The sequence below is a fragment of the Paroedura picta genome, chromosome 11 (genome assembly GCF_049243985.1).
Source record: "Paroedura picta isolate Pp20150507F chromosome 11, Ppicta_v3.0, whole genome shotgun sequence".
NCBI lineage: Eukaryota > Metazoa > Chordata > Lepidosauria > Squamata > Gekkonidae > Paroedura > Paroedura picta.
Window position 1 is genome coordinate 16,825,967 of NC_135379.1, and position 22,441 is coordinate 16,848,407.

Here is a 22,441-nt window from a genome sequence, read left to right on the forward strand (position 1 = left end):
GAGGGCGGCAGAGGCGAAGCCGCAGGGCCACGCGCCGAGCCGGGGCTCGCGACCATCCCCGAGCCCGTCGGCTGCCGCGGGAGGCGCGAGAGGGCGAAGCCGCAGGCGGGAGAGTTGGGCGGCCGAGGGGCGAAAGCGGGGCGCGTCTGCGGCCGCCGGCGCTCTCTCGCTCGCTTGGGCGCTGGGAGGCAGAGCCGAGGGAGGGGAGGGGAGGGGAGGAGGGGAGGGGAGGCGGCGCGGTGCGGTGCGGTGCGGCGCAGCGCCCCCCTCGCCTGCTCCCCCCTTCCTCGGCCGGAAGCGGGCTGCCCCGACGGCAGCGCCTCCCCGGAGGCGAGCGAGCGCGCGTCCTTTCGCCTTCGCTTCCTCCCCGGGCGGCCAGTCGCCCTCGGCCGGCGCGATTGCGCTCGTGGCCCGAGGCCAAGCGAGGCGCTGCCCCTCCTCGGACCGCCCGCGGCCCCTCGGCGGCCTCCCCCAAACCGCCTATCGAGTCGCCTGCAGCCGCCGCCGGGGTGGCCGGAGAAGCGGGCGGGAGGTTCCCAGGCCTCCCCGCGCCTCCCTGTGAGGCAGGTGGTCGTGCGGCTCGGAGCGCCGTCGGAACGGCCAAGCGCTTGACCGAGTGGAGACGTCTCCCGTTTGTTTGACGCCTTGGCTCTCGGGCAGCCTCAGGGCCGGTTCGGCGGAGAGCGCCAGAAGGGGCGAGCAGAAACGCAACTCTGGTCGGTCGGACTCGTTCTCATTCGGCCGGTGGGGCAGGCTCTGCCTTTAGCTTGATTTGGGTCCTGGTCCCACCTCCCCCCCCCCCTCCGGCCCAAAGTCCCGGTCGGAACCGAAGTGTGACTGGCCTCATCCCTTCAAGGCCCGAGCAGACCAGGCGCGACCCTGTTTTGTGCCTGTGGGAAAGGACTCCGAGGGGTCCCCACGCACAGTGAATCCCTGTCAGAGGGGGAAGCAGCCCGGGTTCGGTGGATGCCAGGATGCTCACCTATGGATGCCAGGATGCTCACCTATACTCACAGTTAGCAGAAGCAGCCCCAGCACCTGCTCGCCACAGCTTCGGACCAAGGACCCCTTCAGCTGGCCTTTGGAGGGCCCTTTTATTTCTCGCAGTAAATCCTGTGCTTTGCAAATTATAAAATGCCGCGGTGTTAGAAGAAGAAAAGTTGGTTCTTATATGCCGCTTTTCCCTACCCGATGGAGGCTCAAAGCGGCTTACAGTCACCTTCCCTTCCCTCTCCCCACAACAGGCACCCTGTGAGGTGGGTGAGGCTGAGAGAGCCCTGATATTACTGCTCAGTCAGAACAGCTTTATCAGTGCTGTGGCGAGCCCAAGATCACCCAGCTGGCTGAGTGTGGGGGAGCACAGAATTGAACCTGCCATGCCAGATTAGAAGTCCGCACTCCTAACCACTACACCAAACTGTTAGAGGAGCAAATGCTGCAGAGTGACCTAGTAAAGAAAAATGTGCCTTTTTCTTTGCAGCCATGTCACTCCAGACTTGCCGAAGGCTTCCTAAGGAAGTTTTCATGTAATTCTCTCTCACGCACACAATGGAGTCACGTGGGTAGCTTTGAAAGGGGACTACACGGATGGATGGAGGTTAGGTCTGCCAGCAGCTACTGGGCATGGTGACTAAAGCAAACCTTCAGAGGCAGGAAACCTTTCAATATCTGTGCTAGGAGGCAGTCTCTGAGGAAAGGCCTTTTAGGCATGTGCGCCACCCTAAAGATTTGGACCATTTCGGGTTTGGCAGAACCCAATTCAGACCGTTAAAATGCAGCCCAAATCAGCTGATTCGGATCCAGCTTTGGCTGAGGTGCTTTGGATGTCTCCATAGTGCTTCATCCATTAAAGTCAATAGTGCCGTTGACTTTCATGGGAAATTTAAGGTTTCTGCCATCTCCATGGCCTGGGTGGGGGTGGGGGTTTCAGTTAGAGGCTGAAAACTTTCAGGATAGCTTCTGGAACCTGTCCTGATTGCTGAGATCGCTGGATTCTCCTTCCCAATCCATAATTACTGCATTGAAAGCTGGCCTGTATGTCAAGTTGAGATGTAATGTGTATGATGCAGAATTCTCCATGTGAATTCTGGTTCCTTGTTCCCACAAACCAGCAGAGTTTTGCAACAAACTCAGGATGTTTAAGAGGTGAGAATGAACAAGGAAATCCACGTTTTGTGGTTTATCAACTGCTCATGCAAAAGTTATGAAAAAAGAAATGCAGATTTAACAATCAGCAGTTTGCTTGTTTATCTATTATATATCCATATTTTGGGAGTGCACCGTAGGTATGGATAGGTGACACAAGAGTTGTGATGTACTGCAATGTAAGCTCAGTGCAGGTGAATGTACTTTTGCCTTGATTGGCTTGATTCACTCAGTGCTTTCAAGGACTGGAAACTTAGCAAAATTTGGTTGAAATTGATCTGCCAGTAAGCTTTAAGCACTCTCCTTGCTGAGCTGTATCTCCCTACCAGGAGGAAAAATCCCGAAACTCTGTCTGTCAAAAACATCTCTCATCTCACAGATGTTCCAGTGAGGTCTGTTGTTCCCCTAGAACAGGGGTAGTCAACCTGTGGTCCTCCAGATGTTCATGGGATACAATTCCCATGAGCCCCTGCCAGCAAATGCTGCCCTAGAAGATGCCAAGGGTGTGTTTGCCATGGCTGTTGAGCCAGGATTTCCCCAAGTCTCCACCTCTTGTGGAGAGGTGTAGAATAGCTGTAAACTTGGCATTACTGATTGCCAGAATGAACAGAGGCAGAGAACGGTGTAAGAGGTGTGATCAGTGACCAAGGGAATCTGGGGACCTGTGCCTGACTACAGCAGGTGCTCGTTGTAACTAAATAGAGCAATAGGCCAGTTTCCTGGATAGCACATGCCCCCAGTGGCAGGAAGAAAAATGACATCTGCCGTGGTAATCTGGAAGTGGTTTTGTGGTGAGCTATCTTACCTGACCCCCTGACTTCTTCAATCTTGACAACTGAACATTTCCAAAATTGACTTGAGTTGTCAATAGTTCTTCATTCCTTCACTTGTAATGAATTTGATAGCACCTCTTTTACTGCTGTCTGCCTCTGCTTATTATGGAAATCTGGGGTGTTGGGTTGATAGCCATTCTACACCTCTCCACCAGAGATGCAAACCTGGGAGAATCCTGACTCAATAACCATGATGAGCACACCCTGGTCATCTTCTTTGCTGACTTTCTTAGTTTGTGGTTTATGCCATACTAAATTCCTTCATCTACTAGTTGTTCTTCTCAGACTTCCCTGGGCACATCTGTTGTTATATCTAATACTTTCTTGTCAGCCTTTCTGGGTTCTTTCTCCTTCTTTGTCTTAATCACATCCTATCATTAGCCCTTCTACTCAGAGACAGCCTTCAGAGGTTAAAAGTTCATTTAGGTACTTTTAGACTGTTCTATTGACCAACCGCTAAACCCAATTTTGCATGTGCCAGTCGTCCCCAACCTATTTATCACCAGGGACCGGTCAACCCTTGACAATTTTAGTGAGACCCGGGGGGGGGGATAGCCTTTTGCCGAGGGATGTCACCACTGCCTGAGCCCCTGTTCCACTTGCTTTCCCACTGACGCCCCTGACTTCCCACCGCCCGCTGGGGGGTGCTACCAGCAGCAGTTGCACAGTGCCACACCAAGGGGGAGCCCCAGCCATGGCGGCCACTGGAGACCACCAAAGATGAGCCGGCGGCAGAGTGGCAGGGCAGCCCCCGAGGCAGCAGCCAGGGAGGAGGATGAGGAGGAGCCGCGGACCGGTACCGACTGATCTACGGATCGGTACCGGTCCCCAGATCAGGGGTTGGGGAACCACTGTGTTAAACCCTAAAGGATTTTCAACATAAGTCCTGTTTCAGCATTTGTATTACACTCATGACTCATTGTAAGGAAAGTGAGATTGAAAACCATTTGCTTTTGCTACTTTTCCAAAGCATCCAAACTCATGTGCCTTTAATCATTAATGAGAGCTTAATTGTTGATAGATGGCCTATAGATATTTGAATAAACATTTTGAATGACTCTTTCAAGAATTCAAAAGGTCCTTTCACACAGATTGCCTCCATTGCTAGAAAAGATATGCCAGATACTGCAATATCTGCACTCCACAAGTCAGGATGCATACGTTGGGATACGTCCCCACTATAGTCATCTTATGGTAATTCTAGAGGCTTCTGTGCATCTTCTGTAATGTAAAACTTGACTCTCTGTCCACTGCTGAAAACTACTACTATGGCGCTTCATTCACTCTTCCCTTCAAGAATATTATCGGTAATTAACAAGCTCATTTACCTTTCAAATTGTAATTATATAAATAGGGCTATAGAATTTAAAATGGAACAGCTAAATGCAGCCAGTCATACATCAGGCCAGAAGTAAAAACAGAAAAAACTTATTTTAATCTAATACTTTAAAAATGCATTAAATGTGATGACTTCCTATAACTGTGCTCATCCTTTCATGCATTGACATTCTGATGCCCTGAAGGAGAATTCATTGTGCCTCTTACTGTCCTTTCTAGGATCTCTTCCATTATTTACTGTGAAATATGAGGTGGATTCTTTGATGGACTTGGATTGTTATTTAAAGGGCCACTGTGTGGACTTCAGTGAGTATACAATGAAAACAAATTCTTTTTAAAAATCATGAATAGCATTTGAGTGGCTGGGTTCTATCTTGACAATTTATCATTTTTTTAATGATTTTATAGTTTTGTTTTACTTGTAAGACTTATCAAGCAGGACTCTGGAGTGGCATCATATACATTCCTCAAACACATGAATAAGAAAAGCATAGTACAGCACAGACCTATTCTTAATAATGTGATTTTTGGAGGACATATACATTCCAATATCCACACAAATATATCTAGCCATGAAGCAGAACCAATACTTTGGGAAGGAAAAAAAAATCCAAGGACCTAAAACGGACCATTAAAATCCACTTTGAACTGGAAGGATTCTCAGTGCTTTTGGGAGGCTTACTAAAGAACCATGCAAAAGGAGTTGCTCAAACTATCATCACACATTCCTCTTCCAATACCTGGAGCAGTTTTTATTTATTATGGCATAAAATTAGATCCTTCATCTCAGTGTCAGTTTCCAAGGTGGCTCTGAGTAACATAAAAACAAACTTCAAGATAAGACATAAAATCAATTACAAAACAGCATATAATAATTTTAGAACAGGCTTCTGGGGGCCACGGACCTTTCAGGTTCCGGGACCCGCTGTCAAGCAACGATACAACACAACACGGACAGATGGAAAATCATTTATTATTGAATACCAAGAAAAATGGATCATTCCAACATACTGGAAAAAACTTTTTAAAAGACTGCATGAAATTAAAACTTAGAACATTTGACCAAGAGAAGCATGTGAATTCATCCCCCCCACCCCAAATGCATTAATCCAAGCACACACAAATGAAGGATTACATTATTTCTTTTTCTTTCCCTTGATGTTATATGTGGCAAAAAGGGTATTGCATCAGTCCAGTTACCTGGAGCCCCCATACATACTTTAGGCTCCCCTTCCCATATTTTTCAGCCTGTGGCCCCCTTCTAATGTGCCAGGACCCTCCAGGGGACCAGATGATCTCTGTCAAGAATAGCTGCTTTAGCTGCTTTGCAAAAGCCAGCCAAAAGCTGGGTGTTGAGTCTTAACTGGATTTTATCGAAATTAAAGTTCTTTATATTTATTACTGTTGCATTAGTGTTACAGCACTGAGCCCCATTGTGTGGAAGGGATAAGATAAAAATCTAATCAAATAAGTAACAACAAGCCCACTCACTATGCCAGGGGGAACAAGAAGGTTTTATCCTGTCCTCCAAAGGCCAGGAGGAAGATCTGGAGCTGCAGAGAAAGCATTCCATAGGCTTAATTCCACCATCATAGAAAAAGTCTTAGTCCGGCTCAACTCCTCCCCCACTCCCATGCCCCATGGTGACTGGAAACAAATAGGCAACCACTGAAAATCTTTTTAAAACGAGTTAACACCAGTTATACATAAAGCCACTTAGTGCCACTTATTCTTCCTTCCCTTTCAGAAGTTGCTATGTAGCTTTGAAAACTGTAACTTTTTATCTTCTCGTGATTAATTTTTAATGGGCATGTTCACTGATGCAGCATTCAACAAAGTAGAGCATAGGAGCGATAGTTTTCAGACCTGGAATCAGGAAATTAATTGGTGATGTGTTTGAAGAACACCCACTGGGATAATTATCTGTCTGCCTTACACTATGGATGAAAAGGGATAAGGACAGAAAAGCTTTATGGGCCCTGTGAAAGATTAAGGTTATTTGGTATGAAATCAGTTTCATTGTGAGTCTAAGAGTAAGCTTAATGCCTCTTATGGATCGTAACAATGCAATCCTAAACAGAGTTACATCATTCTAAGTCTTGAAGCTACTGAGTTGAGAAGGGTGTAACTCTGTTCAGGACTACGTTGCACAACTTCCAACAGTTGTAAGTAGTCTGTTATGTTAAAACAGAAACACCAAATTCTCAAATATAGGTGTCAGAGCCCCAGGTTCAAATTCCTGCTTATCTACAGAATTGTTGGATGACCTTGGCCAAGTCGTTGTCAATTCTAGTTCCTCATCTTCAAAAAAACCCTAGCCTCACATAAATGATGCAATGGCAGATACACAAAGATCAGAGAAATAAAACCACTGAGCAAATAACTGGGGAGGTCAGTCATTCAGCTGATTTTTCAAATAATAACCTCCGTCAAAGCACATCTGTAAAGAATACCCTTGGCTATCTTTATGTTTCAGCTAATATAATCTGTTAGTGCTGTTTAAACTTTTGTCCTTGGGACTAATTTCTGCCAGATGAGAATTTGACCTCAATTTCTTATCACACTTTCTTGCCTTGGCAGCTAATATAATAAATAATTAGGGGGAAATAAATATTTGCCTCTGGTCCTTCTTCACCACTGGCTCCATATCATCAGTGACTCCGTATACGTCCAGTAGATTTTCTTATAGAATTTTGTATTTCAATATCTTCCCATTCCATTTTTTTGTGGGGGAGTACCCTGAGTTTTACTTTCATGCCACCTTTATTTCTTCCCTTTGAAACTATTGTCATAGATCTTTTATCATAATGAGTATTTGCATTTTTTGACACAAAAAATAAATCTGTAGCCAATTAATTGCTCCCCTGATATTTATTATTTTATTTATAGTTTCTCACTGGAACTCAAGGTGAATTACATGGGATAAATTGGTAGAATCAATAGAGTGGGACATCCAGAAGATATCACAATAGGATTGGACTCGTGGACATACATAGTAGGGATCTACTTAATAGCAACAAATATTATAAGCTATACATAACTTATTTCTGAACCATACTGTTATAGTGCAGCTCTATATCCTGTGCAAAAAGCACTCTTAACTGATTCATAATATTTAGCTTGGCTGAAGGTAGGAGTTTTCCTGACATTCCATAATACTTCACCTCACATCTGATCATCTCACATCTGGGAACCTGAAATGCTTTGTCACTTGACTCAGAATTCCTTCAGGCAGTATAGTCTGAAGAATCAGCATCTGTCCTTTAACAGTTGACATGGATGTTTAGAAGAACTTAGAAAGACAGATACTGAAGCAAGTCATAGGTACTGATGGAGTATACATTAAATAACTAAATGATAAAAGTATAGAGTTTTTAAAAGTTAAAAGCACAGAGTAACACAGAGGTCTATTTCTATGCGCATTTGCAATAGAGTTTGAATCATGCAAAGTGGCCCTGATATTTTGCCCATCGGGCTGATAGCAAAGATGAGTTTCTGGCTATGTTTCATCCTTGCACTGATCCAGACAGAGGTTCAGAGGATGGCAACATCATGCAATGGTTCTACAATAGGACCACTATGGTGCTTTCCCATTGTGGACCCAAGAAGAAAATGTTAGCAAATTCTCAGTTTGCACATTTCTCCTTTTCCAGATTGAGGAGGTCTACTAAGAGTGCTTTGCCTAAAGGCTCCACAGCTCAGCGCCATTCTGATCTAGGACCTAATTCCTAATTTCAGCACAATTCCCTGAGAGTTACCTCTCTTGAACTTCTGACTTGGCCATCGCTGCTTTCTTTGTTTGCTTCCATTTTATTCTGCCATTGGGCAGTTCCTGCAAAAGCTGATGACCACCATAGGTAACTAGGGCTATGCAAACCCCCTCACACACATTTGGGCTCAAATCCTTGTCACCGGTCACCAACAGGAAGCCAGGTTTTCAATGGATCGATTGACCTGTTCAAGGGTGTTCAGGCTGGTTGCTTCCACGGTTCTTTCCAAGCAATGCAATGCAGCACAGTCATCTCGTCATTTGTGCTCATACTCAGCCCACTCAATGGATTTCTACTTCCCCTCTGTCTTCGTTCTGCTCAGCGCAGTTGTTTAAGTAGCCAGTTAAATTAGCCACAAGTCATACAAATGAGTTGTAAATGAGTCATAAATAAATAAACACCACATATAACAAAATCCGACCGTTTGATGTCAGTCTGGTCCTCGGCAATGTTTATAGCCGCCGATCCATTTGGATCAACAGCATTGTTGTGCATGCACAGTTTTTCAGTAATCTGATTCCAAACCTCTTTGGCAGGTATTCAAGCCATTCAGTACTAAGCCAAGCAGACCCAGCAGTTGGCTCACACTTGGTCAACACAATCAGTCGCATTAAGTTTGATTGTTGAACACATTCACCACAAAATGCGGAGCATCCCTATAGATAACTGCATTCCAAAAGGAGATATAAAACACTGTACTATTTAAACTGGTAGAACCAGGTTGTTGTTTTTTTGGTGTGTGGGTTTTTTTAATTTATTGCTGGATCAACGCAAGGCAGCTTATTACAAGAAACGCCACATCATACAAACCGATGTAATGGGAAGCAACCCATCTACGTTGAGATCCCTGGGCTGCACAAGTGACATGATTTAGGGATTTTTGTCTTGTGGAAGCCACCTTCAAACTGTGCTCATTCAATAGAAGAGGGGAGATTCAAGTGGGTAGCCATGTTGGTCTGTAGTAGCACAACAAAATAGAAGAGGGCAGTTTTGGAATGCTGGATACAGAGCAATGTGACTGCTAACAGTGGCATAGTTTTGGGCATAATGCTTCCAATAAAAGAGAGCAAATGCAGGAGGCAACGATAGTGCTTTAGCAAGGAAACAACATGCTAAGTTCAGCAACGTCTCCTCCTGTTTTTGCAGTTTCAGGGAAGTTAAATGGAATTAAACATGCCCCCTGTTAATATTTGTGTACATAAATGTCTCACCTTTATCCAATGTTCCATTTCTAAAAACAGAGTATGCATAATACTGGCCATCATGAGAAGCAGGCTGAATTCCCCAAGGCCTGGATGACACATTGCATTGTCTGGTATCTATGGATTAGAACCAGCAGGGGAATGGAAATTTGCTGAAGGGACATGGAGTAGAAGCTTACAAAGCCAGCCAGACATTTTACCTGGCACCCTTCCTTCTGTAATACATCAGTGCATTTTCACAACCTAAAGGGCTGTCCAAAGGAATCTGGCAGTACGCCAAAGGCATATCCAGGTGTATAAGTATAAAGGAGCTAAAATTGGTAAGTCAGAGAATAGTTTGGATTCAAAAGTAAATGACAAACTTGGCTTATGCTGACTTGAATGAGAACACGGCATGAAAAATAAATGTGTAAGTGCTGTTGTCTGACAAAACCAGGAAGCTCGCAATATTATAAACACTGAATAGCTCTCTAACAACACTCTTTATGTTATTGCCTGCTTTCCAAAGTCAAGTGCATAGAAATCATAGCATCAAAACTGAAGTGAATCAACATTTCGCTTTTCCTAAATCAAATGTATGTTCTGAAAGATTTTAGGTTGGAGATTTTCAATGGACAGCTAAGTTCACTAGTCCTTTCATATGTGGATTCTACACAGATTTCCCTTTTAAACATTCACATGCACCTATTTTACCTGTGTGTATCTTTTAGAGAGATACACACATTGGCATCTTAGACTGAAATGTTTCCCATTACAGGATACAACACTTATCAAGTGAGTGCTGCCTGTGATAACCAAGGCTCGATAAGTGAATAGCCTGCCTCCAAGATACCTCTTCTCTCTGCCTTGAGATGTGTCCCGTTACTGGAAATGTTCACAGGACCTGAGAACTATCAACTTCTGCCAGCCAATAAGTTTACCTCAAATACGGAATGTGAGAGCTTGGTTTTCTATTCAGGGTACAAAGCCTATGACTGGAGCCAAAATCAGTCCCTAAGACTCCATAGATTTAGTGTTTATACTGCAGCTTAAGTCTCTGCCTAAAACAGCGATAACAGAAATTCTATCAGCTAGAACAGTGGTTCTCAACCTACCTGATGGTGCGACCCCCGTTGGATTGTTGAGGCCACTGCATGGTGGTGGCAGCAACCTCGGCGACTCAAAAGGGGTCATAGGGTTGTGCACTCCAGTACACTGGTGATCACGGATGCCCAATGCAGCCAGTGCCGTGGCACAGAGGGGAGACGCCAGCTGGCGTGCTGCTAACGCCTGCACCCTCCCCCTGTACCGTGGCACTGGCCACTTCAGGCTTCCATAATTGCAAAAGCGGCTGGAGCATACCACGCAATCCTCGCACCATTAGGAAGGTGGCAGCAGCCTCAGCAACCCTTAGGAAAAGGGTCGATTGACCCCCCAAAGATTGACCCCCCAGGTTGAGAACCGCTGATTTAGAATGTGTTAAATTTCAGAATTCACTTAATGAGGGACAGTGCCTACCTATGTTTGAATTCAGGTTTGGACAGTATACATTTTAAAATAAATAATATGGATCATCCAGAGGAATTATCTGCTCTGCAAAAAAAAAAAAGCTTAAAATTCACACTGTGTTTATTGTCACTGCATTTTACAGTTGCATGCTTTACAGCAGCTCTACAACACTGTAGGATAGTGATCCCCAACCTGTGGGCCGTGGACCACATGTGGTCCTTCGACTAATTGGAGGTGGGCCCCGAAGGACATCTCCTCCCCCGGCCCTTTACTTCATACCCCCCCCCCCGGCCCTTTACAACACACTTCGGGTGTCATTGTCTCTCATCACTCCCAGATGGGACTATCTCGTTGCAGAGAAACAAGCTCAGAGTTCCCATTGATTTGTCATTGTCCTTATGTTCATTGTTGTGGCATGTCTGTATCTTATTTTGAAGGGATGTTTAAACATTACCATAGCGATCAGAGAGTGCTAAGGCAGTGGTTGAGAGTAGAGGAGTAAACTACCCCCCCCAACCGGGCATCAGTAAAAGGTGTTGAGTGGTCCCCGGTGAGTGGTCCCTGGCATTGAGTGGTCCCCGGTGATAAAAAGATTGGGGACCACTGCTGTAGGATATAGATTTTAGGAACAGTCAGTTGCTCCTTTGCATTTAAAGGAAACAAATTCAGAATACAAGTAGGAAATAAGGTCCATGTTTTGTTGTTGATTGTATAAGTTTTGCCTTGGCTCTTCCAAATAATTTTTAAAAAGAAACATTTCATTGTTAAGACTCCACCACTTAAGCACATCAAATATTAATGCTCCCAATGCAGCCGTAGTGAGCAGCTAATCAAACATAAGCACTGTGGGTACAGATGCAGTTACACATTCTTAGATGATGAGCTCAGATGATGTGGACCAGCATCCAGATATACATTGGCACAGTATCCAGGAAGCTACTTATGTGTGCAGATCTTTTACTAGATTGTGATATCCATGGACATTTTTATCCGTGGGCATTTTTAAAATGCAGAATGTTATCACATTTTCTGGGAGCCCAACCCAAACTCTCTATCTGAACTATTGCAGCATCCTATATACAGCCAACATCACTTGCAGCATACAGTTTGGCATAGGATGCTGTTGTGTGTTTAGTGCTGTCAAATCACTCCCAAATGTCCTATTGTTAACAGTGTTGCTCAGGTCTTCTAAACTGAGGCCCATGGCTTCCTTTGATCGAGTCAATCCACCTCATGTTGGGTCTTCTTCTTTTCCTGCTGCCTTCATCTTCTCCTAGCATTATTGTACTTTCCAGTGACTCTTGCCTTCTCATAATGTGACCAGAGTAGATAGTCTCAGTTTAGTCATTTTTAGCTTCTAGAGCTAATTCAGGGTTCATCTGATATAGAACTCACTTGTCTTTTTGGTGCTCCATGCTATCTACTAATCTCCAACACCACATTTCAAAACAATCAACTTTTTTCCTGTCACCTTTCATCATTGTCTACTTTCACACCTCCACAGAATAGTGGTGAAATATTACAGTATGAACTCTCTTGCTCTTACAAGCAACACCTCCTTACAATTAAGGATCTTTTCTAGCTCCTGATCTTGTTTTACAAAGATCTGCTTCCAATTATGTAATCTATTTTATTTTTGTATTGGCCACTCAACCAATTGCCTTTTCAGTGGAACCAAGTTTGCAACTAACACATTATTGTCTTCACGGAATTCTATGAGTGACTCTTTTGCTTCAGGTTGCACTCCAAGCCCAATTTTTTTAACAATATTTTATTCTTCTTTGTCTCTCACTGCTGCATTCCAGTTACCTATGATTATCAGGACATCTTGTTTAACTGTATGATCAGTTTCTTTTTAGATATATAGGATTTTCAAGGTATGAAATGGTCAGGAGGTGTTTACTATTGTCGCATTTTAAACAGTACTAAGGCATTCACCACTGGAACTTTCTGCTCTCTACTGCTGAAGTGGCCACTGATTTCTGAAGGGGTAGATACATCTTAGGCTGGTGTCTCAGCTGTGACTGTCCTACCTTGAGTGACTCCGCTAGGTGTTTAGCCTCTTGACAGTTTCTAAGCTCCTTCCCACATTGCTGACAGCTTTGTTGACACACACAAACCACCTCACCATGTTCAGGTGTGCTCCAAGAGGGGTATACTTCCAAGAAGATGCTGGTACATGTAATCAAGTGATGTCATCCCCAGCTGATGGGGAGCTATGCAGTGAAGAGATTAAAGTGTTGGGATGAGTGCAAATCTCCACTCAGCTGGGTGATCTTGGACCAGCAATATTATCTCAGCCTAGTGTACTCACAGTATTGTTGTGAGGGTGAAATGGGTACCCAGAGCTCCACAGAACCCAGAGCTCCGCAGAGGAGTGTGGGATAAAGACTGTACATAGGTAGGCAGACAGACAGGCAAACAGATAGGTGGGTGGGAGAAAACATCACTGGTAAAGTGGTGGACCACCTCTACATTGCTTGGGCAGTGGCTCAGGCTGGAACAGAATATACCCAAGGGTAGGGTGCAGGAGGTGTGAAGCCCCACAGCCTCATGGGAGGTGGTTGTGATGACTCTATCACAGTCAGTGGACGGTGGATAAGGTTTCAGACTAAGATCTGGAAGATTCAAGCTTGAATCTGCTATTTGCCATGGAAGCTTGCTAGGTGACCTTTAGCTAGCCATACACTCTCAGTCTAAAACTCCAGGGTTGCTCATGAGGATAAAATAAAGAAGAGAAAAATGATGTAAGTTGCTTTGGGTTCCCATTGGGAAGAAAGGTGGCTGGGTATAGAGGAAATAAATAAATATGGTCCCTTGGAGCTCAGGCAGTGCACACCAAGGATTCCTCTGTAGCTTTCTAAAGCAGGACAAAAGACAGCATGAAGAGAGAGAAAAGAGCCGACGAGCACTATAAGCACCTTTCCATCGTGTCTGAAGCCCAGCTTAACTTGCAGACCTCACCTGTGCACAGCCAAAGACAAAGATGAGCAACTCACAACAGATTATCTGATACACACACATAAGATTCAAGTCCAGTAGCACAAATGCCGACATGATTTCCAGGTCATAAGCTTTCAAAAGTCTAAGCTGCTTCTACCTGATGCCAGATGCAGGGAGCTTGACTCTTGAAAGCTTATGCCCTGGAAATCTTGCTTGTCCTTAAGATGCCACTGGACTCAAATGCTGCTTTTCTATTGCAGACCAACATGGCTACCTACTGGATAAATCTTCATGTTAAAAAATAGCAGCCCAAAGTATTAACTAGAGTTTCTAGTACAAACTCATCTACTTACTATTCATTGTTTCCACTTTAATTGTTGCTTGGGTAATAAGAACACCGAGATGAAATATTTCAGAAGAAGGCACAAGCAATCCTTTTGTTAGATCTCTGCATAGGCAAAAAAGAGATCTAGATCATAAAACAAACAAACAGGGAAATGATGAATGGTTCATTTTATCCAGTGTCTCTACAGCTTTGGGTTTTTACACATAATCATAAAATTAGAATGATGTATCCTAATGCTGCTGTGCAATCAAATGGAAAACTAAGGCTTGATTACACAGGAAAATTTTCATCCCTTTTATAGTCCATCTCCCATTTCTTTCTTGCTTTATTCTTTTCTTTTCACTTTGCCTTATTTTGTTTTCTTTCCCTTGTGAAGAATGGTACTTTGAAGAACAGGAGGCTGAATTTCACAGTCTGCAGTTTATGACTGTCAAAAACACTTCAAAAAGAGTTAGTGGTCCTCTAATCATTAAAGCGGATTGTTAATGGATTTTAACTATTGGGTAGAAAAAGAAAAAAGAAAAGACTGAGAATGTTTCCCAGCTAAATTACTTTGTTTTTATGAGCTTTGGGTACAGCGTCTTTTCTTTAGAAAACATGGAATTTCACTATCAGGCATTTGTTAACTGCCAACTCTTTATTATATGCAGTCTTGTTTGCCAACAGAGCATCATTTGTAGGGGAGAATAGGTAAGTGGGAGGACAAGTCCTTAGCCTTTTCCATGTACTCCTCAAGTGACCCTACAATTAATCATTTGCCTTCCAGATGAGCGATTTGACTTGCAGGCAGGTCTGTTGGGGCTGGACACTCACACCTTATGTGGCTTCAACACAGCCACAGCTTTATTAACAGTAACAAATTTTTGTTGCCACAATAACTAGGAATGGACCAGAAGAGCCTATCAACGTGGTTTTTACTGCTACCATTGGTCACTGTAGCTCAGGGAGCCACCTGTCTCCTTCCCCTTCTGCTGTGTGCCGCCCAATCAGGAGGTGTTCCAACCTTGCATGCCAGAGAGAGGCGTACACCTCCTCTGGACATGCAGGCCACCTGGCTATGAGCTTCCAGCCTTCCCAGCCAGGTTGGCCTAGCTCACTTTGGGCCACCTCATTGATGAGGCATACCATTATGTTCAAACCCCTGTTTGGACCTATCCCTTATGCTCTCTGCCCATGCCACAGCCGCTCCAAACAATAATTCCATAACAATAGCAAACGCACACATAAATCACAAACCAAACCATCGGGGTTGGGTGGGTGGAAGCAAGCTGCTCGCAGCTTGCTGGAGGGAATGGAAAGAGGATGGTGTGACGCAGCCTGTGCCTTAAATAAGGTGTGCATGCTCAAGCTCATGCTGCTCATTCCTCCCACACACAATGCTCTTCCCGACCCCCTTCCTTTCTCACGAGCACACAGGGCGCCCTCTTCCTGCCCCGCCCTGTCCTGCCGCCTCTTCAATGGCGGCATGGGGGTTATTCCCCAGTCGCACTTATACTGGAACTCACTTAAGGGGAGAATCCAAAATTTGAGAGAAGAATACTACTCACTAGCTCTTCCCTGCAAATCACTCCCAACTTTTGGGTCACAAGTGCAATTGGTGGGGAAACCGTTGCTTGTCTCATAACTTTCCATCATCAGTTCAGGCCTCCAATCTGCTAACACAGCTGTAAATATGGAACAAATAATTCTAGTCTGCTGAAGCTCATTAATTTTCAAATTGTGCACTGATCTTTTAATGGTGTAACACCAAGCAAGATCAAATAAATCTTAGTGTTTCTCAACACATAAGTTATGGTAAAGAGTTGAAAGGACCTAGATATTTTTATGGCTGCCTTATGGGATTAGTAAAACAAACTAACTAATTAACAACAAACAAACAAAAGAAGTAAAGGAACCAAACGTGTGTGAATTAAATATCATCCAACAACCTTTTTTTTCGAAAAAGGAATGAATAAGGAAATAGCCTCCATCTACAGACCCTTGTGTTTAAGATATCAGAAGAAGAAGAAGAAGAAGAGTTGGTTCTTATATGCCGCTTTTCTCTACCCGAAGGAGGCTCAAAGCGGCTTACAGTCGCCTTCCCTTTCCTCTCCCCACAACAGACACCCTGTGGGGTGGGTGAGGCTGAGAGAGCGCTGATATCACTGCCCGGTCAGAACAGCTTTATCAGTGCCGTGGCGAGCCCAAGGTCACCCAGCTGGTTGCTTGTGGGGGAGTGCAGAATCGAACCCGGCATGCCAGATTAGAAGTCTGCACTCCTAACCACTACACCAAACTGGCTCTGACAGAATGGGTCTGTCATCCTATCAAAATGCTGCAACCAGTAGTTACTTCCATTTTCAAAAATCGAGTGTCATAGATCCATTGTGACCCTTTTATCCGCAACCACTCAGCAGAGTCCCTTCCTGTCATCTAACAGTGCAAATGCTGAGGATGGAAGGGAAATCCTTCTTTTGCCAGATGTCTTTACATTGTGCCTTTTCTCTTCCCAGCACCCACAGCTGTCTAAGGAATCAGAGGGAGAAGCAGCCGTCAGGCCTGAACCCAGGCCTCCATCATGCCTTGACCCAGACCTTATTGTCAATCCATCTTCAAACACCTTTTTATTATGTTTGAATTGAAGTCCTTTTTCATTGCTGTTCTTGGGGTTCTTTTCTTCAAATCAATTTTGGTTGAAAAGTGGGATACGAATGAATGAATGAATGAATGAATGAATGAATGAATGAATGAATGAATGAATGAATGAAAGGGTGGGAGGGTGGGTGGGTGGTGGATCTTCTGCATTTGAACTGCTTGCCAAGAGAGGATAAAGGAGGGACTGTTGTTGCATGAGTTCCTATTTGACCTTTTGTGGCTGAGGTGGGAGGATAACACTGGACTAATCATCCAGTGGAGATTGGAAGAGAGACACACACAGCTTTACATTAGATTTGAGAAGCTCTATGTCCCTTCTTTCTTGATAAAATGTAAATAACTGCTGCAGGTGTACACAATAAAACTGAGTCACTGAATGCATAACTATATTTTGCAAATAACTCCAGAATCTATTGTTCTTGTTTTTCTAAGCAAGGTGTCAACAACAGCAGGTGAAGCAGCTCAACTTTGACATTAAGGACTTAAGCAGTGTACCACAAAATGTTTCAGGCAACAGAGGGGGCACCTTATTTTTAATCTGTAGGATGAAGATTATTTTTAATTAGTTTTCAGATTATACAGAAGGAGAAGCAAAAAAGAAGAAAAAAGAATCCTATAAAGGTGCATGTATATATTCAGAGAATAAATGTTCTAATATGTTACATGTATAAAGGTAAAGGTATCCCCTGTGCAAGCACCAAGTCATTTCTGACCCTTGGGATGACGCCCTCCAGTGTTTTCATGGCAGACTCAATACAGGGTGGCCTTGCCAGTGCCTTTCCCAGTCATTACTGTTTTACCCCCCACCATCCTTGGAAGGATGGAAGACTGAGTTAACCTTGAGCCAGCTGCTGGGATCGAACTCCCAACCTCATAGTTGTGTGTGTGTGTGTATTGCAGATTCTTTGCCATTTGTTTTCCAAATAAATTATAAATATAATACAAGCCTCTTGTGGCGCAGAGTGGTAAGGCAGCAGAAATGCTGTCTGAAGCCGTCTGTCCATGAGGCTGGGAGTTCAATCCCAGCAGCCGGCTCAAGGTTGACTCAGCCTTCCATCCTTCCGAGGTCGGTAAAATGAGCTTGCTGGGGGGTAAACGGTAATGACTGGGGAAGGCACTGGCAAACCACCCCGTATTGAGTCTGTCATGAAAATGCTGGAGGGTGTCACCCCAAGGGTCAGACATGACTCGGTGCTTGCACAGGGGATACCTTTACCCTTTTATAATACAAGCAGAACTCTGGGAAAAGACAGATTTATAGCAGAGAGTTTCAAGTTTCTGATCTCCATTACATGAAAAACAAATGCCATGTGTAAATTTTACATTTGGTTCCTATGCATCAGGCATGTCCATTGGATAGGTGAATGACCACCACCACCACCTCCTCCTTCTCCTCCTCCTCTTCATCATCATCATCTACTAGTTCTGCTGAGCTATAAATCATGACAAGTGGCACAGTCCTGGCTGCTGACTTAAACACAGCTGATGAAGAAAAATGTGTGGGGAGGAGACCCATAAGAATCATGAAGAGTTAAAAGGTGAATTTTCAATAACTTCTTAAGGGAAGACAAGAAGAAAGTTGTACCAATGGTAGGGAAACTTCCACAGCATACAGAACAGAAACATGAAAAGAACAAAGTAAAGAAATTGTGCTTGAGAGATAAGGGGTGTGCGCGCATGTGTTTTGAGAGGATTAATAGGAAAGCAAAGAGACTGAGAAGGAGGAACAGGAGAAAGCAGAGATAAAAGATCAGAAGAGTTGGGGCTTAAACCTCATGTTACATGGGAACCCTGAGGATCAATTTGTTCATATCTCTGGACCTTAAAAAACTGCTGTGGATAGACTTAGTTTGCACTAAAACTATAATACTGGAACTCAATCCTACCCACCCAAGCAAGAACTTTTACCTGTCTTTTTGCTCTACCAGGGCTTGTAGCAAATGGGGAGGGGCTATTATTATTATTTAAGATGAGGTATTGTTTAAAATATGAATACCTCATACACACTGCTTTTGGAGAGCCACGATTGTCAAGCTACGATCTGAGAGACTAAGGTTCAAAGCCCTGCCCTACCATGTGAGCTCACAGGGTGACCTTAGATCAGTCTCTCTTTGCCCCCCCCCCACCCCGGCTCTCACTCTCCATTTAATCTACTTTACAAGACTGTTATTATGATAAAACAGAGTATAAATATATACATAAATTAATATTGCATTCGACATAGTGGAAAACCCTGATCAGAAGGACATCCAGAGACCTTACCTTTTAAACACCCATTGGGTTAAAAACATCGCTTCACCATAGGGACACTTTGGGTATTTTCCACTTTATTACATTTTCCACGATCTTGTGGGGCAGAATTTTTCAGGAAAGCCTTTAAACTGACATTTTAAATTGTGGGATTAGGAGAGGCAATTGCAGGTCTTTGTTTACATATTTATTAGCAGTTAAGGAACATATAAAAAGGCCTTATATTGAATCGGTCCATCAGAGTTAATATTGTTTGCTCAGGGTGGCAGTGATCTTCCACGCTCTCAGGCAGAGGTCTTTCACATCAGCTACTGCCAATTCTTTTAATTAGAGGTGCTGGGGATTGAACCTAGGACCTGCTGCATATCAAGTAGATGCTCTACCACAAGGATTGCCAATCCCCGGGCTGCGGCCCACTACCGGGCCGCAAAGGCCTCGGTGCCGTACCTGCCTTTCCCCCCCCCCTCTGCGAGCCCGGCTAGCTTCTTGCTGTGAGAGTGGGGGGAAGAGGCAGGCGCGGCCTCTGGCATGCCAGCGGACGCTAATGTGCACGCGCGGAGCTGCTGTGCATATGCGTTAGCGCCCCTGCTGGTGAAAATGCACGTGCGCAGCTATTCTGCTGGTGAAAATGCGCATGCGTGCGGCTGGGCCAGCAGCTTTCCCTCAACCCTGGAGGCGGTCCTGAACCGGAAAAAGGTTGGGGACCGCTACTCTACCAGACCTTTTATACATGGCGGCAGCTACCCTGTGCTGCTGCCGTGCCGTTGCGGCGGGGCACAATGCCCCGCCATTCCCCATGTATGCACGAGAACGGGGCATGCTGAGTTGCCCCAATATAGCGCACGCGTGCTCGCTTTACTCCAGGGCCAGGAGTGCCAGGTCGCTTCTGGCCGAGGTAAGCAAAGCAGCGGGGGGGGGGTGGAGGGGCCAGAGGGGAGTGCCAGGCCCCCTCCATACGCCCTGGTGGGAACAAGGGGTCACTCCTGTGAGCTCCATGGCTCCACCGAGCCTGCAGGGGTGTGTGGTGTCTCTGAAGGGACACTGCAGATCGGGGCTGGGCGGGCCGAAAGACCCGGCGCTGGCAATTATGCACAGCACTGGCCTGCCTCAGCCCCTGACGACCCCTGGTATACCCAGGAAGCTGCGGACGTTCCTGCGTTTGCTTAACACAGGCCTTCCGTAGCCCTGGGCTGGGATGTGCCTGCGCTGGCGGCGGCAAGCATTATCGGGGATTTTCCCCGAAACGCTGCCACCGCCTGTGCAAGCATTATGGCCCGTGCATAATGGGCCCCACTGAGTCACAGCCCCTAAAGGGTTACAATGTGTTTGCTTTGCAATTATTTTTAGCAGATGAACATTAAGTCTACTTTGTGGAGAAAGTTAACAGCATAAAAATATTTCAAATAAGTAAAAAAATCACATTGTTTTGCACTATTGATATGCTTGGAGTAGGGGGTTAGATCCTACCAGTTTATCAGCTGATGTAAGATGTCAAAGTGCTGTTTCCCATTCTCCATGAATCCCTGTCTTGCATTACTTTTAATCTGTGTGGGTAACATGATCCTTGACAGAGTCTTCGCATGGTTCAAAAGGGGCCCTTCTTCTCTTTTGCACCAGTGGAAAAGCTGCTAGGATCCAACTTATGCACAGAGTCAAATGCTGTTTTAAAGAATGACAACTGTTCACCATTAAAATGTACACTCAGAAAGCATTTCATACCTGACTAAGATATTCAAAGGAAAGGTTAAAAGAAAGAGAATGTGTCCCTGATGAGGAGATTATACTGCCTTTCTTTCCTGAGAAATCTGGCTTCATTAGTTCAATTGCCACTGAAAAGATCTAAGTTGAATGAAAATTTCTTACATGGCATGTCACAGAAGGACTATGTACCTTTGACAGTACTAAAGGAATTACTTTTTACTAAGAGCATGGCTGAGAGTAAGACACTCTAATTTTTTTTGTTTCAACTTTAATTTGTGTTGACTAAATTTGAGTTTGTATATGTGTACCCTGCTTTCATTCCCTATCTGTATTGAATTAAATTCTAGCTCTATTTTAACTTCTATTTCTGTTTGGTTAGAGGTGATTGGAGAGTCTGGGAGCTGAGTTTGAACTTTTTTCTTCTTTATTTGCCTACTGGCTGTCCCTCCTCCTAGGAAGTGGAGGTCCATGTGCTGGAGGTACCACTACTTTCTCTTTTTTTTTTGTAACCATCCTGGTTCATTAACAAACCTAGGTCCTATAATTTCTTCCCTCTCCTGGGGTCTGTCTGTCTGTCTCATCCATCCATCCAATCTGGACTTTAGATTTGGAGGTTTCCGGGTGTTGAGGAGGGGCCCAAGATGATACTAAGTCACTATCCTAGCCTCAGCCAAATGCCTGGTGGAAGAGCTCCATTTTGCAGGCCTTGCAGAACTGTCAGTTTAAGGGAGAAAGTGAGGTTATACAAGAAAGCACAATCCTTTGTTCTTTCTGATAGATTAAAAAAAAACCCTTATACAGCCCTTGAACTAGGAAAGATATATGTCTGTGTATACACTCACACACTCACGTACTTTATCCCCTATTTCCAGTGCTTCTGGCAGGCCAATGGAAAAAAATATTCTTTTATAGAAGGCTGAGGGTATAATACAAATAATTTCTGAGGGATTTGATCCTAGCCAGAAGCATGCTCAATTTGCTTGACATTTTTTCATTAATTATAGCCAAAATTATATCAGGGCCTAAGTGCCTCCTAAATGGCTTTATAATGTATTGGGACAAAGGAGCAAAAATGAAATCTGTGGCAGAAACCATATTTCCTAATTTACTGAAGTATAGTACATGTCCATTTTCTAACTTGGGCTGCATAGTAATCTCTCTCTCTCTCTCTCTCTCTCTCTCTCTCTTTTTTTTTTTTACAAAGCCAATTCAGTATCACAATAGTTACGTATAGTTAATACAGAGTACAAGAAACGGCAGCAGAAAATTTCCCACCTCATGGAAAGGAGAGAAAAGTAGTGTGACAGAAGGTCAAAGAAAAGCATCATAAGCTGTGACTTCATCGGGTAATATAAAGGAAAGCATCGTATTTATTTTTGTGACACAAAACTCCAGTTTATGCAATCTGCCCAAAGAAAGTTTACACTGAAAATAAAAATACCAGTGTCAAATTGAATTTCTTAATATGTACTAATGCCTTTAAGTCACTACATTATGTTGTGACAGGATTCAGTCAAAAAGCATGTTTTATACGGCATGTTAAGTCTTGTCATTTTTCTAGGAAGACAAATCTGGTCTTTAGTTCATTGTTTCTGGGTGCAGAAAAGCAAATTTCTAGGTAACTTTGTATTTTGCTTTTTAATGTTAATGTTACAGTATGTGACGTGATAAAACCCCTTACAAATTGTGATTATTTCAAAAGGATTTCTTTTCCAGTAATTAGTTCTTTGTAGCATCTTAGAAATACCGGAACAGTTCCCCTATTTGAGGGCTGTCTGTACCGGAACATCA

General features: G+C 44.2%; 2 long non-coding RNA genes across 3 annotated transcripts; both read left to right on the forward strand.

Moving 5' to 3' along the window:
* The first annotated feature begins 281 nt into the window (after positions 1-281).
* Positions 282-16,791, forward strand: LOC143820650 (uncharacterized). Of its 2 annotated transcripts, none has more exons than XR_013225436.1 (4): positions 282-716; positions 4,536-4,622; positions 10,046-10,222; positions 16,558-16,791. It is a non-coding gene; the product is annotated as an uncharacterized LOC143820650 (long non-coding RNA). The 2 variants fall into 2 exon arrangements; XR_013225435.1 differs by lacking the exon at positions 282-716 and adding an exon at positions 1,005-2,145.
* Positions 16,792-17,865: 1,074 nt separating this feature from the next.
* LOC143820566 (uncharacterized) lies at positions 17,866-22,271 on the forward strand. The gene is made up of 3 exons (XR_013225406.1): positions 17,866-18,237; positions 21,030-21,129; positions 21,855-22,271. It is a non-coding gene; the product is annotated as an uncharacterized LOC143820566 (long non-coding RNA).
* Positions 22,272-22,441: the final 170 nt, after the last annotated feature.